Source organism: Hyla sarda, chromosome 2 (genome assembly GCF_029499605.1).
Source record: "Hyla sarda isolate aHylSar1 chromosome 2, aHylSar1.hap1, whole genome shotgun sequence".
Taxonomy (NCBI): domain Eukaryota; kingdom Metazoa; phylum Chordata; class Amphibia; order Anura; family Hylidae; genus Hyla; species Hyla sarda.
In genome coordinates this window covers 66329242-66347910 of record NC_079190.1, presented here as the reverse complement: position 1 = coordinate 66347910, position 18669 = coordinate 66329242, and positions in this window count along the sequence as shown.

Genomic DNA, 18669 nt, shown 5'->3' with positions numbered 1-18669 from the left:
CGTAGCGATCTTCTCCTCCAGAGCATAGCAGGGGCCCGAGTCTTCCTTCCTCCACAGTGCAGGCGCCGATGAGTGACGTCATAGGTGCCTGCACTGCATGCTGCGTGGGGGCGGAGGTCACCTCTCCTCTCTGGGTAGGCCTCACATACAGCTTTCTGCTGTATGTGCGTGTACCATACATACAGCAGAAGGCAACGCTGTCTGCCTGGGGATCAGGGACAAGTGTCCTGGATCCTCATTAGTGGCAGGCCCTCGGACCATGTCCGAACGGACCAGCCAGTCAGTCTGCCCCTGTATGGTTATGCACTTCACTCCCCTGTGCACAGCATTCTAAATCCTACAGTAGGTGTAGGCAGCAGAGTTCCCCCATAGTAACTGTAGGCAGCAGAGTTCCCCCACAGTAGGTGTAAGCAGCAGAGTTCCCTCACAGTAGTTGTAGGCAGCAGGGTCCTCCACAGTAGGTGTAGGAAGCACGGTCCCCCACAGTAGGTATAGGCATCAGGGTCCCCCCACAGTAGGTGTAGGAAACAGAGTTTTCCCCCCTCCCCACAGTAGGTGTAGGCAGCAGAGTTCCCCCCCCCACCGCAGTAGGTGTAGGCAGCAGAGTCCCCCCCCCAGTAGGTGTAGGCAGCAGAGTCCCCCCCAGTAGATGTAGGCAGTAGAGTTTTCCCCCTCCCCAGGTTGAAAAAAAAAATTATGCTCAACTGATGTCCCACACAGCGATCTTCTCCTCTGAAGCACAGCAGGGGCCCGCATCTTTCTTCCTCCACAGTGCAGGCACCGATGAGTGATGTCATCGGTGCCTGCACTGCATGCTGCGTGGGGGTGGAGGTCACCTCTCCTCTCTGGGTAGGCCACAGATGCAGCTCACACAGAGGGGACGCTTTCTGCTGTATGTGCTTGTACCGCACATACAGCAGAAGGCAGCGCTGTCTGCCTGGGTATTCAGGAAAAGGGTCCTGGATCCTCATTAGTGGCGGGCCCTCGGACCATGTCCGATCGGACCAGCCGGTCAGTCTGCCCCTGTGCGGTTATGCGCTTCACTCCCCTGTTCACAGAATTCTCCATCCTGCTTCACAAGACAGCCCCATTATAAGTCTATGGGGCCATCTAGTGCAGATGGAATAGGATTGCTGTGAACTGGGGAGTGAGGCACATAACTACGCACTACATTCTAAAGATCGGTCGGGATCTCAGTACTGTGACCAAACCATTGTTACTGAAACAGGTCAAAAGAAGACCTAATGAATAACCTCTGTATGTAATCTGAGGCACATGGACTACAGAAGGATCCCAATGGCTGTAATGTGGCTATATCCATGGGTATTAAAGGGGTACTCTGTGGAAAAGAAGTGCAAAACAAATGTGTTCAAATCAACTGGTGACAGACAGTTATAAAGATTTGTAAATTACTTCTGTTTAAATATCTTAACCCTTCCAGTACTTTTCAGCTGCTGTATGCTCCAGAGAAAGTTGTGTTTTTTTCCAGTCTGACCACAGTGCTCTCTGGTGACACCTCTGCCCCTGTTCAGAGTAGAAGCAAATCCCCATAGCAAACCTCTCCTTCTCTGGACAGTTCCTGACATGGACAGAGGTGTCAGCAGAGAGCACTGTGGTCAGGCTGGAAAGAACTACACAACTTCCTCTGGAGTATATAGTAGCAGCTGATAAGTACTGGAAGGATTACAATTTTTATATAGAAATAATTTACAGATCTGTATAACTTTACAGCACCAGTTGATTTGAAAACATTTTTTTACTGGAGTACCCCTTTAACACTGACTTAAAAAGTAACATACAGTATATAACACATGTATATAACACATACATTTTTTTTTTTTTTTTATGTAAATCCACATGAACATTCATTACACTGGTCTAAGAATGTATTCACATATACCGTATTTTCTGCTTTCTTCATTGGTTGGCATTAACATAAAATGAAAAGTGACAAGTTATCAAGTTTCTAGCCTCTTCTCAACCTCCAGCGGGCCAGCAGTGGAGTATAAACCTGGAGAATATTTGCTCATAATTGCTGAATGAACTGTATAGCAATAAATGGTGAATTAACTCCGAAGACTCAGCTGGTTACTACTACCCCTGTTCAGACACATGTAGATCAGGAAAACCTGACCCGCTGGGAATACTGAAAGCAAAGGCTAGAAATATGTTTACGCCCATGTAGTCACATATATAGTTAGCAATGGTGTGTATGTGGCCATTGCACTTACCATACTGAATTGCCTGGTGGGAGATCACAATCTATTCTCATCACTAGAAAAACATTTATCTTTTGAAGTATAATTTAACAATTCCAGCAACATTATTCTCACACAGGTTACTGCTAAGTCCTTCAATTCTTTTCCACAGGGGGCTTAACACATTATAATAATGCTATTCACACATTTCCATCACAGGTCTGCAGGCATTGAGCTCAATAACTCATACATTACCCACATTATCATTCAACTGCAGAGATCTATTAAGTATATTCCAATGTGTTATTTAAAGATGCCTCTGACTGCTTGTTATTGGATTAAAGGAGATATATCATGCATAAAACTTACCATGGACCCCCCGCTATCGTATCCTCTATGCATGATACTTCTCCTTTAAATGTGTGCTATTTCTAGGTTATCATTGTTGTTTATATCATGTGCCTATATATGAAAATACCAAACACAAGCACTTTTGCAGGGTGGGTAAGAAGCCAACAAAGACATAATCCCAATAACTTTTGAGCCGAAGCACTGGGTCAAAAAAAAATCCTACCCCTAAAATGTAACTTTTATTACAGGTTTTTAGATCAACTGGCTTCAGAAAGTTGAACAGATTTGTAAATAACTTCTGTTTAAAAATGTTAATCCTTCCGGTATTATTAGCTGCCATATGCTCCAGAGGAAGTTGTGTAGTTCTTTCCAATCGTACCACAGTGCTCTCTGCTGGTACCTCTGTACGTGTCAGGAACTGTGCAGAGCATGAGCAATTCCCTATAGCAAACATCTCCGACTCCAAACAGTTCCTGACACGGACAGAGGTGTCAGCAGAGAGCATTGTGGTCAGACTCGTAAGAACTATACAACTTCCAGCTGATAAGTACTGGAAGGGTTAATATTTTTAAATAGAAGTAATTTACAAATCTGTTTAACTTTCTGGCACCAATTGACTTGAATTTTTGTTCCTACTGTAGTACCCCTTTAAGGTGAAAACAATACATGCATGCATGTGACCCTAAAAAATAGCCTAAAATTGATCCTGTGATACATAAATAAAGTGCAAAGACAAATTAACATAACACACCACCATAAAATCCCCATCCACATCCACAAGAAACATCTTAACTTTTTAATGAGTGGGTCGGCCACAGCTTTAAAGGGGTACTCCGACACTGAGACATCTTATCCCCTATCCAAAGGACAGGGGATAAGGTGTCTGGTGTCTCACCGCCGGAGTACCCCTTTAATATAAATAAGAATACCTATTTCCTCTTATAAACAAGGCACATAAAACCAATCAGTGATGTCTACATTGGCCAAGTCAGCCATCGGGCCCATCATTAAAGCTAAACATTTAACATGTCTGCTTGCTGTGACTTTACCCCAAACGTTGAAAAACACACACAACATGAAACAAAACTGTGCTAACAATAGGGGGAGAGGGTGGGTGGGAAAACTTCTGGGACCTTATAGGGGGGAAGGGATGGCTTATGAGGTATCAAGGGGAAGGGATAACAGAGTGGGAAAAAGGGAGTCCAATCAGGGGACGAACCGGGACCAACTAATACTTCCCCAAAAAGTTCAAGGTTGGGCCATTTAACCCTAAAAAAACATACAGGGGTTATACACAACGGTAAACACCTATTATGATAAAAAATAATCAGGTCTATATGCTATGTAATATTTAAGCCTAATATACTAATAATTAATATTAGAGACTGGCCTTTAGTAACCCCTTTAAGTCAAATATAATTTACCACCTATGTGTCAGTTAAAGGGTACTTCTCATCAAAAAAACTTTTGATATATTATAGATTAATGTATGCAGAATAACTTTACAATTGCATGTTATTAAAAAATATGCTTCTTTCTATTTAATTTTCCACTTTGAAGAAATGACCACTAGGGGTCTCCCTACCAGTCTTGGCAGCAAGCATTTTAGACTCATGCTGGAGTCCTAAACACTACGAGCTGCCAGTCTGCTTTGTTCACAAAGAACACTCAGAACTGCCAGCCTGCTTTGTTCACAGCCTGTTTGGCTGTGAACAAAGCAGGGTGGCCGCTCTGAGTGTTTAGGACTCCTGCATGAGTCAGAAATGCTTGCTGACAGGACTGATCGGGAAAAATACAATAGAAAGAAGCATATTTTTCATTAACATGCTATTGGAAAGTTATTCAACATTCATTAATCTAAAATATATCAAAAGTTTATTTGATGAGAGGTACCCTTTAATGATAAAAACAATTATAAGCATTTCTGTCATGGGAATGTATAAACAAGTATACTGCTTAGTTTTGTAATTCTGCTGACATGTGCAGTGCGATCGCTTCTCTGATCAGGAGACTAAGTCCTGGGATGTCTGTAGTACGCAGGTGCGTCAGCTGATAGTAGTGTTGCGAACATATGATGCAGAAGAGGGCACCAGGCAGAAAAAGATGACCGAACTCTTGTTAAAATATCATACTGTGTGTATAAGAGCGGTGTACTGAGGTCACTGCCATCTGTTTACATTGGTGTTTATTACCGATAGGTATCGCTTTCCAGGGTGTCTGGCCTGGGTTTATTTATGCATCAGTATGTCGGGAGACTACTGTGTATATATGATATTAAAACCTGATACTGATAAATATTCTTAGTTTGTAGATTTTTATTTTATTCCGTTTTCTATAATTGTGAGGGAAACTATCCTGCCTAAGCCACCACAACACCAGTGCCCATAGAAGGATCAACCCAATGGTCTGGCAGCCCCACTACTGCCACACCTGCCCCCATCCCTTGGCCCTTCCACCATCCAGATATAGTGCAACCACAATAATGGCTGCCATACAGCCCCATTCCAGTGTGAACAGATGAACAGTTTGACCTTATCATGCGCACCATACCAGCAGACTGGGATAAGCTAGGTATTAAAGGGGTATTCCAGGATTTTTTTTATATGACTATAGTACAGGGGATGTAAAGTTAGTGTAGTTCATAATATATTGTCTGTGCCAGTGTTTGATATATGATCTTGCAATTCTTATGTGATCTTTGCCCCAATGTTTATTTTTAACAGCATAAAAAATTAGTGTCGTCTCAGGTTTTCCCAGGTTTCAGTGCGGCCCGAGCCATTACCTCACTAGTCAGGTGTTAAAAGGGAACCTTTCTGCTTCAATGGGTGGGAGGGAGATCATTCTCCACATTGCTGCAGGAAATTGCCCCAAGTGTGCTTCAATGGGTGGGGTGGCTGATGTGTGGGAGGGAGAAAAGTGAATCTTGGCAAAAGAAAATGCTGCAATCCAGCTTCCTAAAACTTCAATGTTTTATTAATCCATTAAAATTAGAACAAAAAAAGTGAGGTGCAGGTTAAAAACCAAATGAAACTCCGACGCGTTTCGGTTTAAAGAAAAACCTTATTGATAGCGATTTTTGAGGAGGACAGAAAAAATGCTGCTACTAAATACCTTAACCTAGCGGGGAATGGGAGTAAACGAGGTCCGCCTATAAAGGGGCGTGGTTGGACCTCTTGCCTGCTATTCGTTATTATACGATGGATGGGTGTCTAATACGGTTTGTATGGCTGTTATATAATCATGGTGATAAATTATAAGTTTGACTTATAACACATAACACATAATATATATCTATTCATTACACCAGTGATCTAATAGATATAGGCAAGATCATTTTTGTAATTCAATCCTTTTGGAAATCTGGTGTCCAGACGGAGGATCCAAAACGCCTCCCGTCTGAACACCAGCTTACTCCAATCTCCGCCACGTCTGGGTGATTTAACCCTCTCTATTCCTTGAATTTCCAGGTGGGTTGTATCTCCAGCATGCTGTTCCAAAAGATGTTTTGTGAGTCCCGATACAGAACGCTGGGGGTTAAATGATAAGTTACGAAAAGCAAGGTGTTCAGCAATTCTGATTTTTAGTTTTCTAGTCGTGCAGCCGACATATTGTAGATTGCAAACTGTACATGTGGCCAGGTAGATAACATGTGTAGTGTGGCAGTTAATCATCGATTTGATATTATAACTAATATTCGTAGATGTAGATTTAAATTGTTTAGTGTTCTTGATGAAGTTGCATAGATTGCAGCGTGTATGGCCACATATGTACGATCCTGTACAATGTAGCCAACTTTGTTTTCTATTTGATCCTTTTCGATGGTCACTCGGGGACAGTTGATTATAAAGTGATTTACCTCTCCGGGGGACCACTCTGACTCCTGCACACAATATTTTAGAGAGAACTTCATCAAACAATTTGTTTAATGCAGTCGAAATCTGTGCTGTATGGAGTGCTGAAGGTTAACGGATCTGTAGATAATTTGTTCTTAGTTTTTGTGATATGTTGTGGTTTTTTATTTAAGTAGTGGTTTTGAGTTGACAATGTTGATTGCTCTTTGGATTTCGCCCTCCACGTATCCTCGTGTTTTTAGTCGATGTGAGATATCGTAACAGGTTTTTATGTATTCCTCATCCTGAGAGCAAGCTCTCCGGGCCCGTACGAATTCCCCGATGGGTAAGTTTTTAATTACATGTCGTGGGTGACAACTATCTGCGTGAAGTAGGCTATTACCCGCAGTTTGTTTGCGGTATAGTTTGGTATCAATTTTATTGGTTTGAGGATTGCTGGTTAGTGTAATGTCCAGAAAATTGGTGCTGAGGTTATCACATTGGGTAGTACATTTTAAGTTATACTGGTTAGTATTAAGAAAATCATAAAACTGCGTGGCTTGTTCCTCAGTACCCAGCCATATCAGGAGGAGGTCGTCCAGATATCTGCCGTACCATCCAATCAGATGAAAAAAAGGATTGGTGGTATCGAACAGGACGACCGACAGATTTTCTAATGACGGCGAAAATTTAGCACCCATCGGGCATCCGGTAATTTGAAAAAAATAATGCGAATTAAAACAAAAAAAGTTGTGCATCAACAAAAAAGAAAGTACATCCAAGATATATTGTTTAAGTTCTTCACTATAATTACTGTATTTTTCAAGATGATATGCCACTGCTGTAACGGCAAAATTATGGGGAATACAAGTATAGAGTGCCACAATGTCTGCCGATAACCACATTGCATTTTTCGGCCATACAATATTGTGAATAGCCTGAAGTAGTGATTTTGTGTCTTGTCTGAAACCCGGAGTTCGAGTGGTTAGGGGTTGTAATAAGGCATCCAGCCAAGCTCCTAGTCGTTCGAGGAGAGAGTCTATTCCAGCCACAATTGGCCTCAGTGGGGGTGGAAATTTGTTTTTGTGATTCTTTGGGAAGGCATGAAAAATCGGGCAGATCGGAGCATTAGGTAATAAGTATTCTTTTTGTTGTTGTGAAAGAATGTTTAAATGTACGCCTTCTTGTAGTAATTTATCTAATTTAGCCTGGATGTTCTTAGTAGGATCAGATTTAATTGGTCTGTATGTGGATTGATCTTGAAGCATTTTTTATGTCCTCCTAAAAAATCGCTATGAATAAGATTTTTCTTTAAACCGAAACGCATCGGCGTTTCATTTGGTTTTTAACCTGCACCTCACTTTTTTTGTTCTATTTTTAATGGATTAATAAAACATTGAAGTTTTAGGAAGCTGGATTGCACCATTTTCTTTTGCCAAGATTCATTGCCTGGGACCCGGCCCATCCTTATCTCCGTGCTTCCTGGAAAGTAGACTCCAAGACGAACTAATTGCAACACATGGTGAGCTGACTCCTTGCTTTTCTATATACTTGTATAGGGAGAAAAGTGACCTCACACTTTCAAACAAGGGATCCTAGAACTTGTAGTTGTAGGGAGGAAACTCCAACAGGTAATAGCCATTTCACAAAAAGAAAGCTACAGCCATTTAGCTCCTAAGCTTGTCAATTACTGTCTGGCAGGTAAGTACTAAAATCACCTTATGGTGGATAAACCCTTTAAAGGGGTACTCCCGTGGAAACCTTTTTTTTTTTTTTTAAATCAACTGGTGCCAGAAAGTTAAACAGATTTGTAAATCTTTTCTATTAAAAAAATCTTAATCCGTCCAGTACTCTTTAGGGGTTGTATACTAAAGAGAAATCCAAAAAAGAAATGCATTTCCTCTGATGTCATGACCACAGTGCTCTCTGCTGACCTCTGCTGTCCATTTTTGGAACTGTCCAGAGCAGGAGAAAATCCCTATAGCAAACATATGCTGCTCTGGACAGTTCCAAAAATGGACAGCAGAGGTCAGCAGAGAGCACTGTGGTTGTGACATCAGGGGAAATGCATTTCTTTTTTGGTTTTCTCTTTAGGATACAGCCCCTAAAAAGTACTGGAAGGATTAAGATTTTTTTAATAGAAGTGATTTACAAATCTGTTTAACTTTCTGGCACCAGTTGATTTAAAAAAAAAAAAAAAAGTTTTCCACGGGAGTGCCCCTTTAACCCTTATCCAATCTCCTGCTATTTAAAATGTTTGAGACAAATAAATAGGTTGCTGGAACCAAGGCAAAGCAAAACAAATGAGGGGATAGTCTAATACAAATTGTACAACTTGTGAGCTGGACAGACCTTTTTTACTTTATATTTATGCTGGAGGTTTTTTGATCTTTTAGTTTGTAGTTAAATAAAAGGAAGAAAAAAGAATCTGATATCAGAAAGGATAAGAACATCTGTGCAATGTATTGTCAAATGGAACTAGCTAGTTCAACTGCATCCATTATATTGACTGCTAAAATGCCAAAAAGTCTCCAAATATAAGAAAAAGGGATCTTCATAAAGGCTCTGTACTTAATAAGCTAAGCCTGCAAGACATTCTGTCATGTGACTCCCTTCTGGCTTTTTTAAGGGCTGAGAAGGCTTCCAGAAAATGATTTGTGCACAGCTATTTTCCAGGCCACTTGTCAGCACACTAGGAGGGTGGAATGGAATTAGCACAATTGCCTCCACTAGATGAAAGACATGATACACACTGAGCCTGTACACCACAGTATATTGCGTTAGAATCACTTCTAGAAGCACTGCAAAAGACTATCTTTTTGGATTACAGTAAAATATTTCACAATATGAATGTGAAAACTCAGTCCAATCTGTAGGCATCATGGTTTAGAACAGGGGGAGCTGAGTAGATATAGATGCAAATCATGAAATGTTGCAGTATCTTGCAATATCTTGTAATACAGGTTGTCTTCTACTTGTGAGCTTAGATTTGCTTTGGATTTGATAAAGGGAGGAATCCCGAAAGCTTGTCTCTACAAAATGATGTTAGTCCAATAAAAAAGGTATTACAAGATACTGCAACATTTTATGATTTGCATCTGCATCACTGGACTAATACGGCTACTCAAATTTACTAATATATATATATATATATATATATATATATATATATATATATATATATAGTCAGAGGCGTAGCTTGTATCTTCAGGGCCCCGATGCAAAGTCTGAAACAGGGCCCCATATGCCAATTATAATACTGATCTCTTATGGGGCAGATGTGATTTGGGGCCCCCTTAGGTACCAGGGCCCTGGTGTGACTGCTACCTCTGATACCTCTATAGCTATGTCCTTGTATATAGTTTTGTGGCAAAAATGTCGGGATATTTAATTTATTTATGTAAATCTCTGCACATTCTGTGCTAAGTAGTCACATGGGCGGTCCTACTCAGTGACTGACAGCTCTCTCTATAGGCACACATAGATAACTGAGAAGGACAGCCCACTTGAGTATTAGGCCCAGAATGAGTAGAATTTTACATAAATTAATATATTAAAATAGTTAGAGAATAATTTTGATTTTCCTATCTTCGATGTTCTTATTGAACTGCTTAGTACAAATATAACAAAATGTATTAATTAAAACATAAAATTATGTATCCCACCAAAAGAAGGAATATGTTCCGCCGAAAAAACTAATATGTTCATTCTTTTGTTGGAGCTTTGAACCTGGAATTTCCAGAGCGGAACGTCCACCACGGAAATTCCACAGTACAAATGTTGCAGCAGAATCCTATTGAAAACGATGGGAGACTGCTGTGCCTTATTTTTCTGAGCAGAATTCAGGTTGGAAAATATGTAGTGTGAATGGGTCCTTGCGGTGCACAGATAATTCTTAGCACTTTTCATTTCTGATATAGCTTTAATTTAGTATACTGAATGTCAATCACTTTAGCTGGCAAAATTTCAACATCCCCTTGCCTTTTCCTCCAGCTTTATAATGTTCCTTGGGCATTAAGCTTCATCCATATGGTAATGACATTCAGATATACCTCTTCTGGCTGACCTGACTCCTGACCTGATTCACATGAATAAAGTCTTTTGCTATTTTCTGTCATCTTTTACAAAATGCCTGTAAATCTTTGGGAGAATGACATCCGTACTCATGGGGCTGTGAATATTTTAATCATCTCCCGAGTTTCCTACCTAGGCTTTTGCAGTCTTTTGGCTATTGGCCTTTCATATGGATGAGTTCCATTCACTCCAAACTACTCATGACAGAATCCTGCAGCTATCTGTCCACATTCGGAATCACATAATACTGCGGCACTGTTTTTTGGAAGTAGTTTTATGAAGGTATCTGACATGCAAAATGTCTTACTTAGGAAGATTCTGAATTATCTAGGAATGATACATTACATACAATATTGACCCTTTTACAACGCTCAACAAAAAACGTGGTCTCAAATGGCTGGAGGTGCTCAACCCCAAATGCGGTTGTGCATTTATACTGGGGGAGCAGATCCTGCCCTTGTAGTCCATTGCTAGGGGCGATCCCCAGCATAAAAATGCATACAATGGAGGATGCCTGCAGCGGACTACAAGTGCCACAATAGAATCCTACACCAGATAGACGGTGTGGATTTGTAACAATTAGAATAATACAATACAGGAATATAGGTGCACTACTGTGGTAGATGTATACAATGACATTGGCTATCCCTCAGCAATGATGTTAAAATTGAGACATTCGCCAGTATATCCTCATATGAAGGACATACCAGAGCCCGCACACCAACACCAAGGTTTCTCAAAATGGCGCGGAACCTAACGCTTATCCTACCTGTGCGTGATAAGCAAAACAGGGGCCAGTGGGCAATTACGGCAGCATTCGGTCGACTCACAGCCTCCTCCCAGGTACCCTCCAGCGTGACTGAGCACACATACAATGGGAGGGGGAGGCAAGCTGCAAGCCCCACCTGAGTTGGCTAATATAGGTGCATGGCCTCACAGGTGCTACCCTAATGCTGCCTGGAAGATATTCAAGGTGCATTAACTATGGAGTTTACACACCTCCAAGTATAAAATTTAAACAAACAACAAAAAACATGGTCTCAAATGGCTGGAGGTGCTCAACCCCAAATGCGGTTGTGCATTTATACTGGGGGAGCAGATCCCGCCCTTGTAGTCCGTTGCTAGGGGCAATCCCCAGCATAAAAATGCATACAATGGAGGATGCCTGCAGCGGACTACAAGTGCCACAATAGAATCCTACACCAGATAAACGGTGTGGATTTGTAACAATTAGAATAATACAATACAGGAATATGGGTGCACTACTGTGGTAGATGTATACAATGACATTGGCTATCCCTCAACAATGATGTTAAAATTGAGACATTCGCCAGAATATCCTCATATGAAGGACATACCAGAGCCCGCACACCAACGCCAAGGTTTCTCAAAATGGCGTGGGACCTAACGGTAATCCTACCTGTGCGTGATAAGCAAAAAAGGGGCCGGTGGGCAATTACGGCAGCATTCGGTCGACTCACAGCCTCCTCTTCCTTTTACAACACTGCATAACAAAGGGCCCTATTAGGCAGCCCAATCTGCTGTGTAAATTATCGCTACTCTCATAGATCGGTGTTTGTCTACATGGCCTATTACATGGCTCAGTAAGTGTGCGGTGAGGGTCTTTGTTGCCATCACTCATTGGCTACACATCCACTATTACACAAGGACATCTGCAGCTGGCTAAAGAGAATTTTGTTGGCTCAAAACAACTCAATGAGCCAACAAATGAGCGTTTGCTGGCCTTATTACACAGGTATTTATCAGCCGAATAGGGCCCTAAGCAGATCATGCTGAGTAGTTCGTGTTAGTAGCAGGGTCTCTGGATTGGCTCACGATCCTAAAGAGAGCTTCAGATAATCCCTGGGATCATTATATGGTCTTGTAAACCGCAGAACTGTCAGCTTCAGGCTGTGGAGACTGGGACATTCTTTAAATGGGTTATGTACCATAAGGTGATTTTAGTACTTACCTGCCAGACATTAATGGACATGCTTAGGAAGCATAAGTGCTTGTCTTGGGGCTAAATGGCTGTGTTGTGAGTCCACCATAATACTGTGGCTTTCTTTTCGCGAAATGGCTATTTCCAGTTGGAGATCCCTCCCTACAACGACAAGTCCCAGGAACCCTTGTTTGTAAGTGTGAGTTCACTTTTCTCCCTTACACACAACAGCCACCTCACCCATTGAAGCACATCTGGGACAATTCCCTGCAGTATGTGGAGAATGATCCTCCCTCCCCCACACCCAGTGGTTGCTCCACCCATGGAAGCAGACAGGCTCCCTTTCAACACCTGACTAGTAATGCATTGTCCCGGGCTGCACTGCAACCTTTGTATATTGTTACATGGTAACTCTCATTTAAAAAATTTTTTGCTATTGCACTCCTTATGGTAAACAAAAAATGTTTCTAATATACTTTGTTTAAAAAAATTAAGTTTTCTATGTTTTATTTGTGCTTACAAAAGCTCAAGAGCACATTTCCCCCCATCTCATACACAGACTTTGGACTAAAAGTGCAGCCTGGAGTGCTGAGGGGTGTGTGTCCAGCCTCATCCAATCATAGCTCCTCTCACACTTAACTGTCATATGCGGTTGGTTGGACACACCCCCTCAGAACTCCAGGCCGCACTCCCTGTGTTTGGACTTTGGTCCAAAGCTGTACTTTGTAATGTACTTTGTAATGACACCTTTTATTTTACCATAAAATGTATGGCAAAACAATACAAATATTATTGGTGTGGTTAAATTGAAATTTTGGAGGGTTTCGATTTTACGCTGTACACTTTACAGTAATATTGACATGTTTTCAATTAAAATGATACCCATGATTACATACTTTTCTATTACTGTACTGCTTTAAAAAAAAAAAAAAAGTATGTTTAAAATTGCCCTATTTTGACCACCTGTAATGTTCAAATTTTTTTTTGTAAATGGGGATGTATGAGGGCTAATTTTTTGCACTGTGATCTGTAATTTTTATCGGTACCACATTTGCGTATCTGTGATATAATATTACGTTTATATAAATTTTTCTTGGAATATAATGTGACAAAAAAAGCAGCAATTTTGGGCTTTTTTTTTACGTTCACCTTACGGGATCATTCTAATTATATTTTGATAGTTCACATATTTACGTACGCGGTGATATCAAATATGTTTATACATTTTTTTTGTTTTTGCTTTTTGGGGGGAAAATGGAAAAAAGGTTTTTTTTTATATACATTTTTCAAAACTATATTTTTTTTCACTTTTTATGTCCCCATAGGGGACTGTTTATAGCAATCCTTGATTGCTAATACTGTTCAGTACTATGCATAGGGCATGGCACTGATCAGTGTTATCAGCGATCTTCTGCTCTGGTCTGCTTGATCTCAGACCAGAGCAGAAGACCTCGGGAGACAGACGGAGGCAGGTGAGGGGACCTCCGTCCACCATTATGGATGATCGGATCCCCGTCTGTCATGTCACAGAAAAAAATTATGCTTATATATGTCACTCACTAGGTTCTACAGATGCTTTACCTGTCTTTATATCTGTCTAGTTTCTGTATTTAGCTCACAAATCCCTCTGTTCTGTTGCTTACTCATTCTGACATCCACTGCTCAGAAAGGGGTGTGTCCGAGGCAAGTACTGAGCCTGCCTTCACTCACCATGCATTCACTTCCGCCCTGAGTCTGCTGTGCTTTGCTGGGTCTCTTCATCCAATCACTGCTGGCTGCTCTGTAACACTCTCTGTTTTCAGATAGGAGTCTGAAAGACATAACAGGAGTGAGCACAGAGGAGTGGTAGTGCCCCCGCACTTACTGGACTTTGTCCCTGCCTGCGATTTAGCTGGGACAAAGAGAATGCAATAGCCAGAGAGGATTATGTTCTGGATGGTATGGGGACCCCTAGTGGTCTTTTTTTTTTTTTTTTTACCATGACTTCTATAAGAAGAAGATAAAAATGTAAAGTATATAAAACGTATAAAATATAAAATGTTTTTGAACCTGACAAAGCCCATTTAATCCTGTAAAATTTCCTACGTGACAGAGAAGACCAGTGAGCCATGTCCACTGGTGATGTGTTTAGATACAACAGAATAATGTGCAAGTCACCAAGTAAAAAAAAATCCTCTCGAACAAATTTGATAGAGTGTCCTCATTCTTAGACTCTTTGTATTGTTTACATCATGTTATAAACTGTGACTGAGTGATAACTTAAAGGATTCTGCAGTACAAAGGAAGATTTTATTGCCTTCAATTTCATTTTTATATGGCTCCTGAGTTGTTGTTTTTTTGTGCCAAACAAGTTTCAGTGTCTGCATATCCTGAAAACAACATCTACTTGTATAGCATTCCTAATATTCTACATAAATAAGACAGAAAAGATGGACTCAGTGTACAGTATATACAGGGCATGTAGCAGAAAGATCAGTGTAGCCTCTAAAGACTCCAATATAGTTTACCCTAAAGAAACATGGAAATGTACGTAAAACAATCAAATGAGTTTTGCTGCCGTGTACATAGTAACTTGTTCGACAAATTATTGTGCATCTTTGTTCACTTTGCAGCCGCCGCTTCTGGCTAAGCAACTGTCACATTGGATTATGGCGCTCACAGCTTTCGCTATTCTCGCAGTAGCGTTGTCAGTGGCTGTCAATCATTTGTCTTGGCTGATAAAAGAATTGTTGGTGATGAATTGTATCTCCTGCTGTATTTTTCCCATGGAAAAGCTGAATGTAAAGAAAACCTGTCAGTTTGAAGACGTATATAATTCCAAATAATAACCAACAGAAGAGAATGGCGAGCACACACCAAGGTATACTCATACCCTCGGGACGACTCAGTCTTTCCTGTGAACTCAAATGTTTCCTGCACTATGTTGTAAAATAAAAATAACGGAAATGACAACACTTTGCTGGATCGTATGACAAAGGCACAGAGGCTCGAAGCTAGACAAAAATGAACACAGACAACGTCACAACATGGCCAAGGTCAGGAGGAACTGAGATAATGGATAATTAGTGACGGGCAGCTGGAACAAGGTGAGGTGAGTAACTTTTTTAAACTAAGGCAAGTACAAAATAGGTTAGTGGTGTTTTTAACAAAATCTTTGGTTTTATATACTGGAAAATGGGGTTTAATGAAAGCTCAGTGCCTAGCTGGACAAATGTGAATCCCCTGAGTTGCATCAGATTTTCCCATACACCTTAGACTAAAGTCAGTCTCACTCACTGCGGCATACACACAGATCATAAAGAGAGGGGTGTGGTGAAATTGAGGAGTCTAGGGTTTTATCTTTTAAAGTGAATGTATGACCTTGTTTTTCATTTTTTTCTGTTTAGAGCCAGACAATGAAACATGAGCAAGCACTACTCACCCTCTGCCCGATACCATCCCTAGAGTTTTTAGCGGCTGGGACAAGGAGACTGGTCAGGGTTGATGGAAAGCTGAATGGAGCATAGTACAACGATATTCTTAATAAAACCTGATCCAGAGCGGTCTGGACCTCAGACTGGACCAAAGGTCAACCTTTAAACAACAGAGAGAAATAAAAGAAAAAGCAAAGAGGGCAGTGCCTAACTTATTTCCTTGATATAATAACGTCCCTGAGAGGCCTATAGGTTATGGACTCTCACCTGGTGTGAACCTTGAGTTTTTGCGTATTGCCTCTGTATCAGGGGTACTCGGTTGATCCTGGGGTGCAGAAGCCAGCAGTATTTAACTGGTAACCTAGGAACAGAACCAGTGAGTCAAGAATCCAGGAGGGTATGAAAAAAGTTAATGCAATGTCGCTACCATTTAAGGATCTGAAGTCGCATGTATGTAAAATAAATATTGACATATTACAAACATTAAAAACAATAAAACATTATGGAAATAGCAAGACGCGTTTCATGGGTGAATTCACCCCTTCTCAATTGCAGAATACAGGAGCCCGCAGAGTGCTAAATGGCCTACTTAAATCTCCATCCTACGTCAGAAGTGGCGTCCTCTCCCTGGAGAAAATACTGATCCCATATATATATATATATATATTTTTATTTTTATTTTATTTATATATATATATATATATATATATATATATATATATATATATGTATAGAGGGAGCTCCCCAGAATAGTGGAGCCTAACCTAACTAAACCTACAGACCCCTATCTACTCATTACCATACCTCTATTTAATAACACAGAGCGATGTACACCTTAAAAGACGGCATACCCTGATGACTGTCTGTAAAACCCAGGAAGGGTTGGGCGGGATGTGAAGAACCCACGGCGTGATGAGCTGAGCAATGCCACAGGTTCTTTTAGGTAGGTCCGTCCATCCCACAAACACAGGCTAAGTTATTAGCCTTAACACTTGTGGATGGAGCTCCCCAGAATATTGGAGCCTAACCTATCTAAACCTACAGACCCCTATCTACTCATTTCCATATTTGAGTGATGCCATATACTGCCACATAGGAGTACACCTTAAAAGAGGGCAAATACTCAGAATTTTAGAACAACAACAATTTATTAACATGACCAGGTTACATGACAAATGATTGGAATGCATTGGATATTTCCACTTTAAGTATGTATCACATGTATGTACTGGAATTCCACCGACCTAACTTTCGTATGACGTGAGCAGGGACACCATGGAGTTCAGCAGAAGCTGCTGTGCCAATACGTAGAGAATGGACGGAAAGTGTTGTAGGATCGCCACCTAGAGATTTGACCAATACACATAAGCGTTTGACAAAAGAAAACGTGATGAGAGCAACTCCATTAAACAGTAACAGTGGGCTATTTGGACCAGACCCTGCACGTACCTCCAGTAGCTGGCGTAACACTTGTATCGGACACCATTTGTCGGTAGTGGGGAAGTAGCGGATCTCTACAACTTGGCCGGGTAAGGACATCATAGTTTGGTTCAAACTTAACACATAATGATCGCCTTTCCTGCTAAGCTGATGCAACCTTAAACAGTGAATGTTGGCCAGTTTGCAAGTAAACTCCCCAGGTCTTAAAAAGCTATAATACCCAAGGTATAAAGCTGCTTTCAGTGTTAGGCTACTGGTGAGACCAAAGGGCAGCCTGTCCAGGACATTCGACAGCTACCTGAATAGATCCCCTGCCAACAGCTGTCGGCTGGGGGGCTTGGGGACCTGGCCCTTCTGGACCCCTTTCAACACTGCTTAGACAGCATGGGATGAAAATATGGAGGCTCTGTTGGGTTTAGCCAGGCTAAGAGATGTTGGATGCCCACTAAATAACTCTTGATAGTGTTGTATGCTAACTGTAATGTAGAGTGGCAAAACCCGGTGAAGGCTAATAGGAAGGACATGGAGTGCGGGTCCCCCTCTGGGTGTCTGTCATGAAACCTTTTGTATGTGCCCCAGGCTGTGTTGTTAATTCTATGAGTACTGGAAGACAAAGACCTGTTGATGAGTTCCCTGACTACGGAAAGATGCTGCTCTAGTCCATGACAAGTGCCTGATGGGGTGAAACTGGAATCCCTGCCGCATCTGCCTCTGGAAAGATCTGAAAAAAGAGGGAGAGATTATGTCTTGATATTGCATCTGCTGCCATGTTTTTTACCCCGTCAATGAATGCACAGGAAAAATGAAAAAGGACAACCAGACCAATCTTCTAGCCAGTGACATTATGGCCGAGAACTTGCAATGACCTTTTAACAAAATATCTACTATGGCTGAGTTATCTGACACAAACAGTACTGTTTTCCTGAACCATTGGTGTCCTTAAAAACTAGCTGCTGCCTCAATGGGATATAGTTCAAAGAATGCTGAGTTTCGACTGAAACCAGGTAATTGATCGATTTCTGACGGCCACGGACTAGCTAGCCAATAAGTACCCCATAACACTGCAAACTCTGACACTGAGGAAGCATCAGAGAATATCATTGGGGATTGGTTGTCTATTAGTGTTGCTCGCGAATATTCGCAATGTGAATTTTATTTGCGAATATCGCATATTCGCGAATTCGCGAATATAGCACTATATATTCACAATTACGAATATTCATTTTTGTTTTTTTTTCACAGTACACATCGCAGTGATCATCCCTCTCTGCTTCCAGCTTGTGTGGTGTAAAGAAGGCTCTAATACTATTTTCGCATATGCGAATTTTCGCTTATGCAAATTTTTGTTTATGCTATTCTGCGCATATGCAAATTTTCGCATATGCGAAAATATAACGCGAATATTATGAATATGTGAATTT